Below are 16,556 nucleotides of genomic sequence, written 5' to 3' on the forward strand. Positions count from 1 at the left end.
AACAGGGGGGCTACATCAGTCATGCAGACATCGTAGGGACACAATAGGTTCAAGTTTACAGACTGGCAAAGCCTCACCTCATGTTACGGGTGCTACATCAGGTGTGCTGACATCATAAGGACAAAATAGGTGCAAGTATACAGACTGGCAAAGCCTCAACTCATGTAACAGGGCTACATCAGTCATGCAGACATCATAGGGACAAAATAGGTGCAAGTATACAGACTAGCAAAGTCTCACCTTATGTTACAGGGGGCTACATCAGACATGCAGACATCTTAAGGACAAAATAGGTGCAAGAAAACAGACTGGCAAGGCCTAACCCTGTGAAACAGAGAGTTGCAGCAGAGATGCTCAATGAGCTGGTTTAAAATCACACCTAAATTCCACTTTTTAGCAGAGCACACAGTACAATGGAGGAAAATCAGTGCACACATTTAAAAGTACACCTAGATTCGAAATCCCAATAGAGCACTAAAATGCAGCACAAGATGGGATATGCACAAGTCTAGAAGTACACTTAAGACTAATTTGAGTAAGGCACTAACAAGACTCAGAAGGTGGGCAATGCAAGAGTTTAGAGCAGATACATATGACAAGTGGTCAAATAAATGTAACACCCTTAATTGCAGATTTGCAAATGTCATGCATATTATGCATAGTAACAAAATGCTTACATCTATCAAATAATGACTAGAATCAGGTGACTATCACCGGCATTTCTGGATTGCAAGTCTGAAAGAAGTACAGCCATACAGAAAGTAGTTTGCAGAGATCTCAAGTTGTTCCATGTCAGGTATGAAATAGTAAAGCGGTTCTTGCTTTTAGGTTTAATTCCTCATACATTCTGGCACACATAGCACTATATTTATAATATGTACAGCAATACAAAATGGCAACGGATACAAATTCCAGCATGATTTGAGAGGTCTTTGTAGACATAACTTTAAGAAATAGGCGCGGGCATGAAGGAATGGTATGATATGATATGGCATTTATAACGCGCCTATAGACAAGTCTTTCTAGGCCGACAAGACCAGGAGGGGGAAACAAAAGGAGGACAAAATAGCGACCTTATTAGGCCTTGTGTCATTCAGATCGCGCAAGAGCAGGGAAGGGGGGAGGGAATAAGTGTTGAGGGTAGGGGAGGATCGAGAAGTGCGTGACAAAGGAGAAAAACAAGTGTGCAGCCAGCGGGTGGCAAATAAGTGCAAGGGAGGGGACTGTAGGGTTACAGATACAGACCACAAGTGCAGGGGAGCCATGAGGCAGTGCAGGATTGCAGCTGGACAGGCAGGGACCTGGGCCCGAATTCAGAGGGTGTTAGATGAAAAAAGGGGATCTTGTGTTTTCTCCATTTCTATCTCTAGTAGGCTTATGAAGTTTCATATTTAGCAGTTAACCTGCATACATGTTGCTGTTAAGTGCCAGAAGAGGAATCGTGCAAGTGCTTGAAGTCTTCCAGGGCCACCTCTTCTCTTTATCCTTATACAATCGATTAAGGTGAATGCTGTTCCGACGTGCAATAATGCCTTATTCAAAATATTATGAAGGTACTGGTACTCAGTATAATGCAGACAATTGTACTCCTTTGCCCGTGACAACTATTTCTGGTGAGTGTGAATGTCTGTGTCATGCACACTGCAATACGTGCAACTGGTTTCAAAGTAGCATTACACCCCATTCCTCAGTGTAATATTCTAAAAGAGCAAATTGAATCACAAAGTAAACTCCATTTCCTTTCTTTGTAGAAATGTATTTTTTTTATCGCAACACACACAGCAACAAGCTGCATGACACTGACAAATACTAAAATCTGGTACCTTATCTAGAGTTTTCTTTGGATGTGTGTCTTGAAGGTACAGTCATAAAACTCAGAGGAGATAATTTTTTTTGTGGTCTTCACGTTCTAGGACAATGGATGTGGGGATTTAGTTGAATTGTCTTTTAACTAGTTAAAAAAGTATTCAATGACCTAGAATAATTCAAACGCTCTGATGGTCTGTGGGCGCATAAGAAAGAAATAACTCCTTTAGTTGCGGCGGTCCCTGCCCTGGGCCTGCATGTCTGGTGTGTAGACCCGCACTGCCAAGAAACTCTGGCAACATCTCTGCCAGGTGTACCACCGTGAGACAGCTTTGGCCAATACGATCAATTCAGAAACTTCCTAGATACCAACAATTCACCAATCCCAGTTACAAATTTTGAATGGTGTCTTAACTATTGTGGGTCTATTTTAGCCTCGGCTTTGACCTTAGACTGGCCTTTTAAAAAACACTTCTGTGTTCAGGCCCTTTCTATCAAACCAGTGAGAGCAAATAGTTGTCCGAATACATGTTTTTTAAACTTCACTGAAAATGTGTCTGGTTCCTGTCATTTTCATATGGAACTGGAGGGAGGGGGGATTGTTACCCCGTTAAAGAAGATGCTGTCATTTTGACATGACATGAGTGCGTTTTACCAGGGCAAAGGTGCAAGACTAATGTTTTTAACTGAACAGTGTATTCTTGGTTATAAACTGCGCACAAATGGATAAGAGTGAAGGCTGAGGTCAACAGACATTGGGAATCTTCCCCTTTCATGTGTAAAATGTAACAGTGTGGGATAAAGATACCCCTTTGTCGTAGTAACGCTTGATATAAGGATTTTAGAATAATCAAAAAGCTTTTGCAATACCTGGTGCAGTAACAGAGGCACATTCTCCACTGCGTACTCTCTCCTCAGGCAGCATTCGAGCTCTTTCTGCATCACATCAGCCTGTACAACAAGAGGCTTTGCCTCCGCCACCTGAAAACAGAGACAAACCTTTCAGCAAACACAGTCAACAGAACCTCACAAGATTTGAGTGCTTAACCAGTTTTCCTGACTACATATTGGATGGGTAACACTGGCTACAAACCATGGCTATTTTAAAAAGTGCAAGGCATAATACTTGAAGACTAGTGGTTTTCAGATATAATATAATGGTTGTCAGACAGAGAACTCTTCATTGGTATTTTCAAAGTCCCAAAGGCCAAAAATGGGTGTTAAAACCGGGCGCAAAGGGTTGAGTGTCATTTAACACCCCTTGTGCGCTCCAGGGGATTTTTGTTGTTGTGTCTGATGTGGAGGGAGGGGCGTGGACCGGGATTACAATTTCCGATTTCCTACCCTGCTCAGCCTGCAAAAAACAAAGTGATTTCCACCTGCAAGTCATGTTCATGCTGGTGGCAGACCATTGGATTCTTATGGAATCTGCCTGCTGTAAGCACCTGCTTCCTTTTTGGAATCTCACATTGCCCAAGTTTGGCACAAGCAATAACATCTGATTCGACAGACGGTGACTGTACTGTAATGGGAGCACTGGTCAACAATCTATGCCCAGTAGGTCCTGTTAGCAAGTTCACCATGCCTGGGCTATGCCGGACGGCCATGCCATGGGGACTGTGTCACTTGGGTATGGCAATGTGTTAGGGACAAATGCAAATGTAGTCCTTTAGAAAGGTCTGTCATGTTACAAACTACAACGAGTGTTGCGTTGTGTTATTGTGCAACTGCCATTTGCACAGTCTCTTGGCATTACTATTTAAGAAAACACACAATTAGACATAAGCCCGGTATTTGCGTAGTGACACTGTGTGTGTACAGAGATTTTCCAGCGAGGGAACGGAATGCTCACTGTAGTGTCCTGTCCTATATTTATGTCTAGGACCTCATACACATGAGGTGTACACGTGACAGGAAGGGGCTGGGCAGTTAGTGTAAAGTGTTGGAATAAATAGGTCGTTATTGAAAGAGCTCTGTGTCTGATATTTATTGCATTGATGTGGCGCGTGCCTTATTACAGTGATCGAGTTCACCGACATCATCCTGCTGTCCTACCCTTAAGACATAACACTCACTTCTTTATTCATGGTACTATTTTAAGCCACTTTCACAAAAATATAGACACCTTAAAGCCTTTACTGCAACATCTAGTTCTAGAAATTGAAACTTGTTTACCTTTAACCCCTTCTTCAGGATCATCTCCCGCTCTTTCCTGAAGTATGAGATGTCCTTTGGTATTGCAACTGAGCTGTAAAAAGAAAACAAAAGAAACAGTGACAGAAGACCACCACCACACGAAATACTTGCAACAAAAGTAGTGCTAGGACATCACACATGCCACTGCTATTGCTTTGCCAGCCAGATTCACAGCTTATGCACACATTTTTGTAAACTCGGTTCACTGTACATATAGCTTCAAAAAGTGAACACTAAAAATAAAGTGGCAAACATTGAGATTACTAAAAATATGCAAACAAGAGGAAGGCAAAACTAACCCCACTTCACAATGTCATTAAAAAAACGGAAAAACAGTCTACCAAGGTGCATTTTGGTTCAGTTCACCAAAAGGGTGGAGTCGAGTTGGAAGACACCTAATGGACACGGGCACATTTGAAAGTCTGCTTCCAAAGATGCAAATGGGTAAAAGCAAAATAAAAAGTGCTGAATTGATCTGGGGAATTTGGGGGAGAAATGTCAAATTGCATCAAAAATAAATGAATAACACTTTTATTTAAAAAAAATCTATATTAGGGCAGAAATATATTTTTTTACAAAGACACAAGTAAAATGTTCCATTTTGAATTTTACTTTCATTTTCAAAAGATTTTACTTTCACGGTCATTTGCAGAATATGATAAATAACCCCACAAATTACCCAAACCCTCCCCCGTTGGGAAGTGGGGTATTATTACACAAATAACAAGCAAGGCAGTTTCCGAAGGGTCACAGAAAATATGAGTTTGCACAGCACTACACAAAACGTTCAATTGACCACTGTTGAAAAAAAACCAAAAAATATAACAAAGCAGCATTGTCTGACTCCTCTGTGGTGCAGGCCAAAACATTTGAATTCTTTTTTGTTGATAAAATCTAACGTATAAAGGCCAATATTGAGCAGGTGTTTATTATAAGCCCACCTGCGTCTTTATATAATCAATCAGTGGTCAATCCAATGGATTTACAAACCCAGGCGTCAATGTCTATTTTCGATTTCCACCCGGTTGTTGAAGATGATATATATCAATTTATGATGACCCTCAAGCCCACTATTGATACTTTATCTACTTTGCCAGCCTATGCAGCAAAGAGATCAGTGCAGGATTTGACTACCTTTGTGACCACGTTTGTTAACAAGTTGTTAACAAGTAGGACTGTTCCGGAGAGTTTAAAGCTCTCAATTGTTTCTCCTCTATTCAAAAAGCCATCATTGGATGCAGAGAGCCTTCAAAATTACCATCCCATTGCAGGGTTATCCTGGCCGGCTAAAATCCTTGAAAAGGTAGTCAATAACCAACTGGAGGAATTTGTTGAACATGAATCACTATTGGACAAGTTTCAATCAAGGTTCAGACCAAAATTCGGAACTAAGACTGCTCTCCTGGTCGTACAGGATGACTTGTTAAGGGCCACGGACCAAGGGGAACTCTCACTTTTGGTGAGGTTGTATTTGTCTGCAGCCTTTGACACAGTGAACCATTGCATCCTTTTGGAACGACTGCAGAAAGTAGGAAATGTTTCTGATTTGGCACTAGGTTGGTTTAGGTGTCGGATGCCATCAAACTGAATTGTGGAGTCCTGCAGGGATCTTCCCTGTCTCCACTGTTGTTTAATTTGTATATACAGCCCCTTTTGGAAATACTGAGAAGCTATTGGTTGAATTTCCACTCTTACACAGATGATACCCAGATTTTTATCAGAATCGCTAACCTTGGGGAAGCATTCAGCAGATTGGGTCAGTTCTTGGATGAAGTAAGTGGATGGATGTCAAAAAACCACTTACAACTTAAAGCAGCCAAGACTGAAATTATTCTGTTTGGACCTAAGCATGTGCTGACTATTGCTAAGAAACTGCCTATCCCCATGCTTTTAGGGAAAAGCATAAAATAGGTATCTAAGATAAAGAATCTGGGTTGTGTATGGCAAGAGGACATTGGTAGCGAAGCTCAGGTGTGGGCAAATATCCAGGCGGTGCATTTCGCTCTGAGACTCCTACGCCAAGCACTCCCCTATATTCCTAAAGCAAACCATGCATCTGTGGTGGGTGCATTAACCAGCGCCAGTCAATTGATGGGTGTTCCATCTAAACAACTTCAACGACTTCAAAAAGCACAGAACACGGCTGTCAGGATGATATTCACGCTGAGCAGAACTGTTCATGTGTCTCCATTTTGTCGTGAGCTACATTGGCTTTCAATTGAAGATTGTATTAGGTTTAAGGTAGCCTGTATCATCTTTAAATGCGTAAATGGTATCGCTCCTCTGTATTTGAGAAAGCTAATTCAGCCATATCACCCTGCGAGACAATTGCGCTCTAGTGATGTTCACCTCATGGTTATCCCACATTCAGTAACAAATCACAGGGCGATAGAAGATTTTCTGTCTTTGTCCCAAAATTGTGGAACTGCCTACCATTATAAATAAGGATTCTGAGTTCACCTCTCCAGTTTCTTTGAACATTAAAGACCTTTCTGTTTAGACAGAGTAGCCTTAAACGTAGGGGGTCCTGTATGGATTTGCTGTGTTCTCTATCAATCGATGTTGTCATCTGCGCCGCTATACATTATAAATACCCAAATACAAACACAAAAAATAACTTTAATCATGTGTCAAACAATTTTTAGAAATACCAACTGCAGAGTCTATGAATACATTCACAAGTTCACATATACAGATAAACACTATTCAAGTGCAATGAGGTTTTGGACACGTACAACCCTCATATAGATATAACCAAAATATCAATGTGACATATCAGGAACACAGTAAACATATTAATTCATCAAGAAAAACTGTCAAACATAATTCATTACATTTATGTCGTGAGAATTAGGAAAAGGTCATTTTTCAGTCACTAAAAAACAGAGTTTAAAGTTCAGAGTAGGAGAGTTGTAGAAAACTTATTTTCCAACTATGACAACAGCCCTTAGAGGCCTGTTTGGCTGCATGATTCAGGGAAAGAAAATGGCTATATGTCCCAAATAAAAGCACATACTGTACACCCAATCACATCCTATTGACATCACAAAACTGCACATCCAATCAGGTACTGCTTAAAACACCCACAAATAAGTACATGGACATTTTCAGTGACATTTTTCAATAAAATGTATCTATAACAGTAACATGTTTACTTTTAATACAAAATACATTAAAATATGTAACATACATTAAAAGCTGTAGTAAATATTTTTTAAAGCTTCAATCTAGTCAAATCACTTTTTAGAAACATTAGCATATGGCGGCCCCCATTTTGGAAGTAAAAATGGCTGTCAAATTCAGCACGTAATACAAATGCAAGGAAAGAGTGCAAAAGGGGTGTCATTTTGAGTGTAGTTGCGCAGGAATGGGAGGAAAATCATATAGATTTTTACTTAGAACTGAGCATTAAATGGGTGGACACATAGCCAAACAACAGAAATCCATCCTTGTTAAAGCTCATATTTTAAAGTCAATAGTTTTGACTTAAAGGTAGCAATGTCAGCACCACCTAATAGCCAAAACTAAAAGTGAAAAACATTATTTGTACATTTTTCACTGAAAGTGGTGTCAAACCATAGGGATAGTGAAAAACGTTCAGGGTAAAACTTTTTAAAAAGTGTTATATGTCCCAATAGATTTGCCTAGGTCCCATATCTGCCTTTCGCCATGATGGAACTGGGTCCAATTGTCATCAGAGGAAAAGGGGTGCTTTAACTGCGTTTTGCATTGCATATCCCTTGGCCACTCGCTGGATACAACACTTTTGCATATAAAATGTGGTTGTTAAAGGATAGTTCCGGGACTTTTTTTTTATTGTCCCTACGGTTCGGCCATGTGTTTTTAAGCATAACTCGGTAGATCGTAGAAAACTTTCCTATGGACCTTACCCGACTTTTCGTCCATTAACGCACTCGAAATCAGCCGCCATTTTCTGATAATCCTATCATTTCCCCCCATCGCCCTGGCTCACCTGCTTTTGCGGCACTAAATCAAATCCCCCGCCCCTGAAACAGACTTTATCAAAACATTCATATTCCCCGCTTCTATCCGTGACGTGACTGAGCTGCGTAGGCAAACGCGCCCAGGCGTCTTCTACGCGACTCCACACAGAACCCGGAAACCAACACAGATCAGCTCACAACACAGCGTGCCACAATTGGGAATATGAAACTGTACTTTTAAATCAAACCGCAAGATTGTAAATTTGGTAAAGTACATTTATTTGACATCAAATGTTTAGAGAATATTCAGCGATTTTCATTTTTATTTGCTCACGTTCCAAAAAGTTCGTTTTGAGGCACGCGATGTTCCTTTGCTGTACACAGGGTCTTAGATCATCTCACAATACAGCGCCACAATTCGGAATATGAAACTGTGGTTTAAAAGCAAACGGCAAGATTGTACATTTGGCAAAGTACATTTATTGGACATCAAATGTTTAGAGAATATTCAGCGATTTGCATTTTTCTTTGCTCTCGATCCAAAATAGTTCGTCTTGAGGCAAGCGATGTTCGTGTGCAGTACACAGGGTGTTGGTTTACGATAAAATAAGCTCTTCGGTCGCACTGATAATCGCATGGCTGTTCCAACAACGAGGCACTAGGCCACCACAACGGTCTGTATGTTGCATCTAGCCGTTAGTACCGTGTAAGGGCATACTTGTACTTGGCGATCGTCCCATAAAATGGTCAGGGTGGTAACGTTGTTCACGCGGAGAAGCAACTGGCGGTTAAAAAACCCATCCGCCGGTGTCTGGTACTCGTGACACATGCAATAATGAATGATGTACCTGTTTGAAAAACATAAAAAATGAAATTAGTCTCACCATCAGATCTTTATTAAAATTATTCATTTTATATATTAGGTCGGGAAATTATTTCATAGCTAGGACAGTGCAACTGGGTATTATACGTCAAGGGGGGGCTGTAGGATACTGAGACAGTCCCCCAGTGCAGGGGTTGACAGGGAGGCAGTGCAGGTGGAGAGTGGAAGGGCCTAGGACCGAGGTCGCAGACAGTGGACCAGTTGTAGCAGGGGAGAGGGAGAGAGAAAGCAGAAGCAAAGAGGAAGGTTTTGAGGTGCTTCCATAAAAGGAGATGGTTCTCCTCAAGATAGTGCGCGGTACAAAACAATATGCCACATAGAACGAACAAGTACAACTTAACCCGTCTTTAAAGCTACTGTATAGTAATTAAATTGCGGTATAAACTCATCTAAAGAGTTACTTACATTATATTTGCATTTTCCATTGTGTCTGTGCGTAGGGCAGCCCCGAAATACCACTCCTTCTATGCCGACGTTATTTCTTCTAATGAACGAACATTAAATGGCTTTCGTTTCTGAAATTATATTCATTATTGTTTACGTTATTGCACCACACCCCCAAAAAGAAGTCTTTCGGGATGGTCCCGGCCTGTCAAGGTCAAATAACAATAGAACCTTATACTGAGTCGTGGCCATTCCGGCACCCGAGCAAAAAATCAAAGCAGCTGACCTTCACTTTGAACGAGCACACATTCCTAGTTAGCTACATTCAGTGTAAGGCCATCTCACAGGACTTGAATTTTACACTCCATCTTTGCATTTTGTCTGCGTGCATTTGCAGCCCCAGAGAACCATAAATACGGAGACATTCTATATTTTTTGAAAAATGATTTAAATTACTGTTTGGTTTAATTTAATGCGCAAATGAACAAGGTTGGATAGACACATTGCATGTACACTGAGCAATCACTTTTATTTACACATTACATAGATACACATATTCAATGGGCCTGCAACATGAGGAGACTCGAGAGAACAGACAATCAAATTACAATCATTTAAACCGTGATGTGTATTTCTCAATGAGCTCTTCTTTAGGTGGACATGGAACACAGGCAATGTTGGGTGGCAATGCAGTTGTCCCCTGCACAGGTTCGTTCACAACTCCATGTATGTGCCTATCTAGGACGTCAACAATAAGTCTTTCAATAAACTCATATTGCATATCCTCAAACACTGGTTTGATCACCCATTGTTTACTTCTTTTAGTGAAGGCCTTATTGTAGCGAAGCGTCCCTAAAGTTCCGGTCGTCCTACTTTGTTGACGGCCAACATTATGGTTATGTGCCAAGACCGCTAGAAGAGTCCGATTTATCATGCCCTCCATGCCAAAATGCAATCGTTTTGGCCTGTACTTTAGGCACATATTATGGAACACCTCCAAATCTCCTGTATGGCAGAATTCCGTGAGTCCCCTCAAATCTCTTGTTATAGTTTTATCAAATACAATCTTTTCAATGGCTTTGTGAGTGGGTGATGAAGGAATCAACCACTTCTTCTTCCGTGCCTCCTCTGTGGACAAATGGCCATGTTCACAATTGTGGAAATGTTGGTTTGTGTTCCAACGGTGAACGTTGGTACAGTGTAGCATTACTGACCGCCATTTTTCCAGTAGAATTTCCAACGACCCTCCCCATGTTTTTGCGCTCCACCAAAGATGGTTGCTGATTGACTTGGACCACTGTGAAATACCTTGCATATCTTTTTTTTTACCTGCAGCCGACATTTTTTTATTGATTGTTTTTGCAAGATGCCAAACGTCAAATTGGTGATTTATATTTTTGTACTCTTCTCTCATTGTCTTGGCAATTGAAACGTGTCTGTCCGTGGCTATCAGGTCGATCACCATTCCCCGCGATTGTAGTTCTTGCAATGATGCTACAAAGCCAACTTTCTCCATGGCCACTGAGGATGTACTTTGTGACACCTGCACGACCACCGAACTCACAATTTTCTTACTTTCTATGTCCTGAAAGTGGTAGGTGCAGTACTTGGCTGAAAATCCTGTCCATCACCGGCTAGCCTGAACCGTTTGCCCGCGAATGTACTATCAATAGACATTTTTTCCATTCTCCAAGCTTCGCTAATGGCTGGAAATAAATAATCGGTTTGGTATTTGTAGAACTGAGTTTTCGCAATGAAATGGATTCCCACAAACTGAAAGAAAGACTCTAACTTTTTAAAACTTGAACCACTAAAAAGTGCAGCCGCTGCACAAAGTAGATTGCCTGCTGGCAGTTGCCCCAGCATGGGTTGTGCAGACCATGAGAAAGGATGATATTTTGTACAGGTGGCATGTATTTTAAGGTTAGTGCCTCGAATTGCACGAGTCACATTAATCAATGGCTCCCCACATACTTCCCCACCAACCGAATGCCCACATTTCATCCGAATAATAATATCAATCAAACAACTATCGAATACAATGAATTTGGCCTCTTTCCTTATACTGTCACTCTGCATCCCAGCTGGTTCGGCCTGTAACGTTGAGGACATGTCACTCACATGAAAGGTAGAATCTCTGATATCGTCTTCCGCTATGTTCAGTGATATTGATGGTGTTTCATTGTCGTCCACTTCATTCTCTTCCATTGCAACATCTGTTCCTTCTCCGGCGATGGGTGAATAAAACAATTTCTTCAACTTTCTCGCGGTCTTCGTTTTTGCGGGTGTGGATTCTGTGAATTGATCTCCGACTGCATCCGAACTACCAGGAGAACATTCACTATCAATGGCTGGTGGTGGTATAGCTCCGTTGTCAATCACTTCACATTCTTCCCATTGGCACGATGCATCTCCAGTCTCAAGTCCCTGCCAAAAGGTTTGACAAGCAACATCTCTAGTTCGCTTCACTGTCTGTGTAGATCTAGTTCGTACACCCACTCGCAACTAGAGGACAGATTGGAAAAGGGATGTTCAGTTTAAACACAACTTACAGTATTGAACTATTAACAGTGAAAAACAACATAATATAGTGACCAGGACACTAACCTTCTTTTGCTTTCTTTTCTTTGAAACTTTCTTGCCTCGAACTTCAACATCAGGACGCTGTTGCTCCGACTCGTGTGTGCATGTCTCCACTTCCTCTTGCGCTGCAACGACTATATTTTCATGATAAGCACATCCATCACACACTGACGCTCCATCGACTCCCTGAAACATAGAACTTTCATTAGTATGTATAATAATATCGAAAACACAAAATGTACTTGGGGACCAATACACACGTACATCTCAATAGCAAAACACGAATGAACGCTTTGTGTAGAACATTCAAACGACAATTATTCACGCATTGTTGATCTAGTTAGAAGGAACTGTCAAGATCCATACCTCGGGCTCCTCATAGACTTCCATTGATGATATTATTGAAGATGATGCTTCAGTAACTCCCTGAAACACAGTAATTGCATTAGTATGGTTTTCTATTTTGTTAAAAAGAACATAAACTTTGTGCAGGCGTCAACGGCTCATCTAAATAGACCTGCACAAATGATCAGTTGTCTAAAATAAATAATGGATATGTAAATATGATTCGATTTGCTCAATCGTTGGAAGTGTCACCACCCAGAGATCTGCATCAACTACTAGGGGTGATGTTCTTGTAGAAGAAGCTCCGTCATCTCCCTGAAACATAGTACTTGAGTTAATAAAGAAGGAAGTATAGCGGATGTAATCACGTCATATGATTTCGCTTGATCGAACTGTCAGTATCCATACCTCGAAATGCATAAGAACATCAAGGGACGATGTAACTGCGGTGCACACTTCTGCAAGCTGTTGCGCCGACCCGTAACTGCATGCTCCCTCTTCTTCTTGGACTAATGCTCCATCGACTCCCTGAAACATAGGACTTTCATTAGTAATGAACACAATATTGAAAAAAGAAGACACATAGGAGGGCGACGACAGAAGGACATATCAATGGCTAAAAACGAAAGAAACATTGTGTGTAACAATCACGCTACAAGAATGCAAGATCTGATGATCTCCATCGATGGAACTGTCCGGAAACGTACCTCGAGCATCTGAATGACATCAACGGTAGTCGTCAATACGTTGGACTCCTCAGCATCTCCCTGAAAGACAGTACTTGCATTATTTTGGATAACAATAATTATAACTGAAAACAAAGACTAGAGGACGAGTACAAGGGTGTACCATTAGGTAAAATAATTACACGATAAATTAAAACTATTGATTTACATGCCTAAAACAAGTCAGTGGCAGAATAGCCAAGTAAGATTACCCGATAGGCGCTTGAAGTGGCTGATGACTGCAATAACGACACGGATGGAGAATCTTCCGCCTTCATATTGAGTGGATACATAAATGGGGAAATTATTGTTAGCTAATGCTACACACTACCGCAAGGCCGAGAGATAAATACGTAAACTTGACTCACCAGTGGAGGGATGTGGACGAATAGAGTGGGAATAGCGGTTGAGAGCAATTTTCGCCTCGCTCGCGGTGTGTTCTTCTTTATTAGCAATGATGTGGAGTACATGTCAGAGGTAAAGTGCCTGCTGCAGATGCGGTATCGATCACCCCTCTTGTCCGCAAAGACTTCTAGGACTCTACTTTCAAGCTCAGACGGTGGATATCCGCAATATCGGACCCATTCTCTTATCTGATCTATTGTCTTAGGGAAAACATGCATTATAGTACCTTCAGATTTATTATGGGTCTTCGAAGGGCAACCGCCAATGGAACAGGCAGGCATTGTGGAAAGTTCTGAAAAGTAAAGATCAACAATTCTCTATGAATACCAATGTAAACTCAGAACATGTGACTAGTTCCTTGCATGTACTGTCTTGAACGAAAAGAAATTGGACGCAAAATGATTATGGTACATGGCCTTAGCTTGACGAACAAACAGTTAGATGCAGGGATCAGAGTAGTTTCTTGTCGTAGAACAGGGAGCAGTTCACAGGTTGCAAACTGACGAGTTTCCTCGAAGTGGTCACGGAAGTTCACAGAGACGAAGAGCAGATAACCAGCACCTTCACGGGTTGACTAGCAAAGCGCAAAGAAGTGCTCATTAGAAATATGAAGTGGGTTATAAAGAATTCGAAACAGGGGTGTGTTTGTGAATGACTGACGTGTATATGTCGTGGCATTATGCGGTTGGCAGGGGGCCGTCCAGCGTGAGGGGGGATGCTTGGCAGGAGACATGGGGTCTGGAGGTAGACATGGGAACAACAACCCATGGTCTATAGACCACTTTGAAGTGTACATGGTCTTTGGCACCTCTTGGCCTTTATCGCTCCCTGACAGCTCCACTTGCCAGCACAAGTACCCCGGTGCGAACTGCCTTTGATAGGGCGGGGGGTGGATTGGGGCGGTGGTCGTGCAGACAAGACACAGGAAGACTCGTGAATGGAGACACACTTATGTGGATTGCAGGGGGCCGTCCAGCGTGAGGGGGGATGCTTGGCAGGAGACACGGGGTCTGGAGGTAGACATGGGAACAACAACCCATGCTCTATAGACCACTTTGAAGTGTACATGGTCTTTGGCACCTCTTGGCCTTTATCGCTCCCTGACAGCTCCACTTGCCAGCACAAGTACCCCGGTGCGAACTGCCTTTGATAGGGCGGGGGGTGGATTGGGGCGGTGGTCGTGCAGACAAGACACAGGAAGACTCGTGAATGGAGACACACTTATGTGGATTGCAGGGGGCCGTCCAGCGTAAGGGGGGATGCTTGGCAGGAGACACGGGGTCTGGAGGTAGACATGGGAACAACCCATGCTCTATAGACCACTTTGAAGTGTACATGGTCTTTGGCACCTCTTGGCCTTTATCGCTCCCTGACAGCTCCACTTGCCAGCACAAGTACCCCGGTGCGAACTGCCTTTGATAGGGCGGGGGGTGGATTGGGGCGGTGGTCGTGCAGACAAGACACAGGAAGACTCGTGAATGGAGACACACTTATGTGGATTGCAGGGGGCGGTCCAGCGTGAGGGGGGATGCTTGGCAGGAGACACGGGGTCTGGAGGTAGACATGGGAACAACAACCCATGCTCTATAGACCACTTTGAAGTGTACATGGTCTTTGGCACCTCTTGGCCTTTATCGCTCCCTGACAGCTCCAGTAGCCAGCACAAGTACCCCGGTGCGAACTGCCTTTGATAGGGCGGGGGGTGGATTGGGGCGGTGGTCATGCAGACAAGACACAGGAAGACTCGTGAATGGAGACACACTTATGTGAATTGCAGGGGGCCGTCCAGCGTGAGGGGGGATGCTTGGCAGGAGACACGGGGTCTGGAGGTAGACATGGGAACAACAACCCATGCTCTATAGACCACTTTGAAGTGTACATGGTCTTTGGCACCTCTTGGCCTTTATCGCTCCCTGACAGCTCCACTTGCCAGCACAGGTACCCCGGTGCGAACTGCCTTTGATAGGGCGGGGGGTGGATTGGGGCGGTGGTCGTGCAGACAAGACACAGGAAGACTCGTGAATGGAGACACACTTATGTGGATTGCAGGGGGCCGTCCAGCGTGAGGGGGGATGCTTGGCAGGAGACACGGGGTCTGGAGGTAGACATGGGAACAACAACCCATGCTCTATAGACCACTTTGAAGTATACATGGTCTTTGGCACCTCTTGGCCTTTATCGCTCCCTGACAGCTCCACTTGCCAGCACAAGTACCCCGGTGAAAACTGCCTTTGATAGGGCGGGGGGTGGATTGGGGCGGTGGTCGTGCAGACAAGACTCGTTTGCCGCAGGGCCTCACCAAGGAGAGGCCATCTAACTGCATGTAAGAGGCAGGCTGCAGGATCTAGTACATGGAAGGCAGGGGTGTGAGTTTATAAATACCTCACCTTCCCAGGAGAATATATGGGTGCAGTTCACCCTGGAGACCCTGGATGCCTAGGCAGTTAGTCAGCAGCAGGCTGGCCTGTGGTGGCAAGGCGGCACGGGCCAGAGGGGGTCATCTCTGTACCTGGTGCCCAAAAGGATGATTTATTATGATCAACCATATGGATTATTTACCTATAACCATGTTTTGTATCAATAAAATCCAACGGCCTTCCTTTTATTGCCAACGCTTGAACAAAGTGGTGTGGTAAGTATTTTTGGGGGAGGAGGCAAGGCCGGGAGGCTTGATGCCAACCCGCAAAATAACATATGTATGTCTGCTGCATATGGGTTCAACGGTTATGTGGATTGAAGGTGGGCGGCCAGCGTGAGGGAGGATGCTGGCCGGAGACATGTGGTGTGACAAGACAAGGCACAGGAAGACTATTCAATGGAGACACACTAGATTCATTTAAAAAATGAAAACAACCATTGTTAAAATATATGTTGGGTTTTATTTTAGATCTTAATTTCAATTGAACATAAATAATAAACATTACACATTGTAAAGTTCCGGTTGCAGCACATCCAGGGAAAATCCGCGGTATTGTCCACTGTCGCTGGGGAAATGTTGTCTAATGGCAAGTACCGCACAGGCAGGTATTACTCTCCGAACGCGGTGTCCGAGCCTCCCGTGAAGCCACCAAGTGAAGCAACGATAGGCCACCAGCCTGTACCACCTGTGAAAATGAAAGATGCAAACTGTATTAAAATGACAAAACTTTCTTATCACTGTCGATTCAGGTAAAAAATGTCATTCTGCTTTGAAAAAAATTCCATCTAGAAAATGCACAATATGGAACCAATTTACATGCATTCGAATGATATGTAGATGTAATTTTATATGTGGGAGACGACCAT

The 16,556-nt window shown here is 42.9% G+C and overlaps 1 long non-coding RNA gene across 1 annotated transcript in view; it reads right to left on the bottom strand.

Moving 5' to 3' along the window:
* Positions 1-3,979: 3,979 nt before the first annotated feature.
* LOC138453565 (uncharacterized) overlaps positions 3,980-16,556 on the bottom strand; it is an 84,307-nt gene continuing 71,730 nt past the window's right edge. Inside the window, exon 3 of the long non-coding RNA XR_011260471.1 lies at positions 3,980-4,054. This is a non-coding gene — a long non-coding RNA (uncharacterized lncRNA). The remainder of the gene's footprint in view (positions 4,055-16,556) is intronic.

This window comes from Ambystoma mexicanum, chromosome 4p (genome assembly GCF_040938575.1).
Source record: "Ambystoma mexicanum isolate Mex_15411 chromosome 4p, UKY_AmexF1_1, whole genome shotgun sequence".
In the NCBI taxonomy this organism is placed as follows: domain Eukaryota; kingdom Metazoa; phylum Chordata; class Amphibia; order Caudata; family Ambystomatidae; genus Ambystoma; species Ambystoma mexicanum.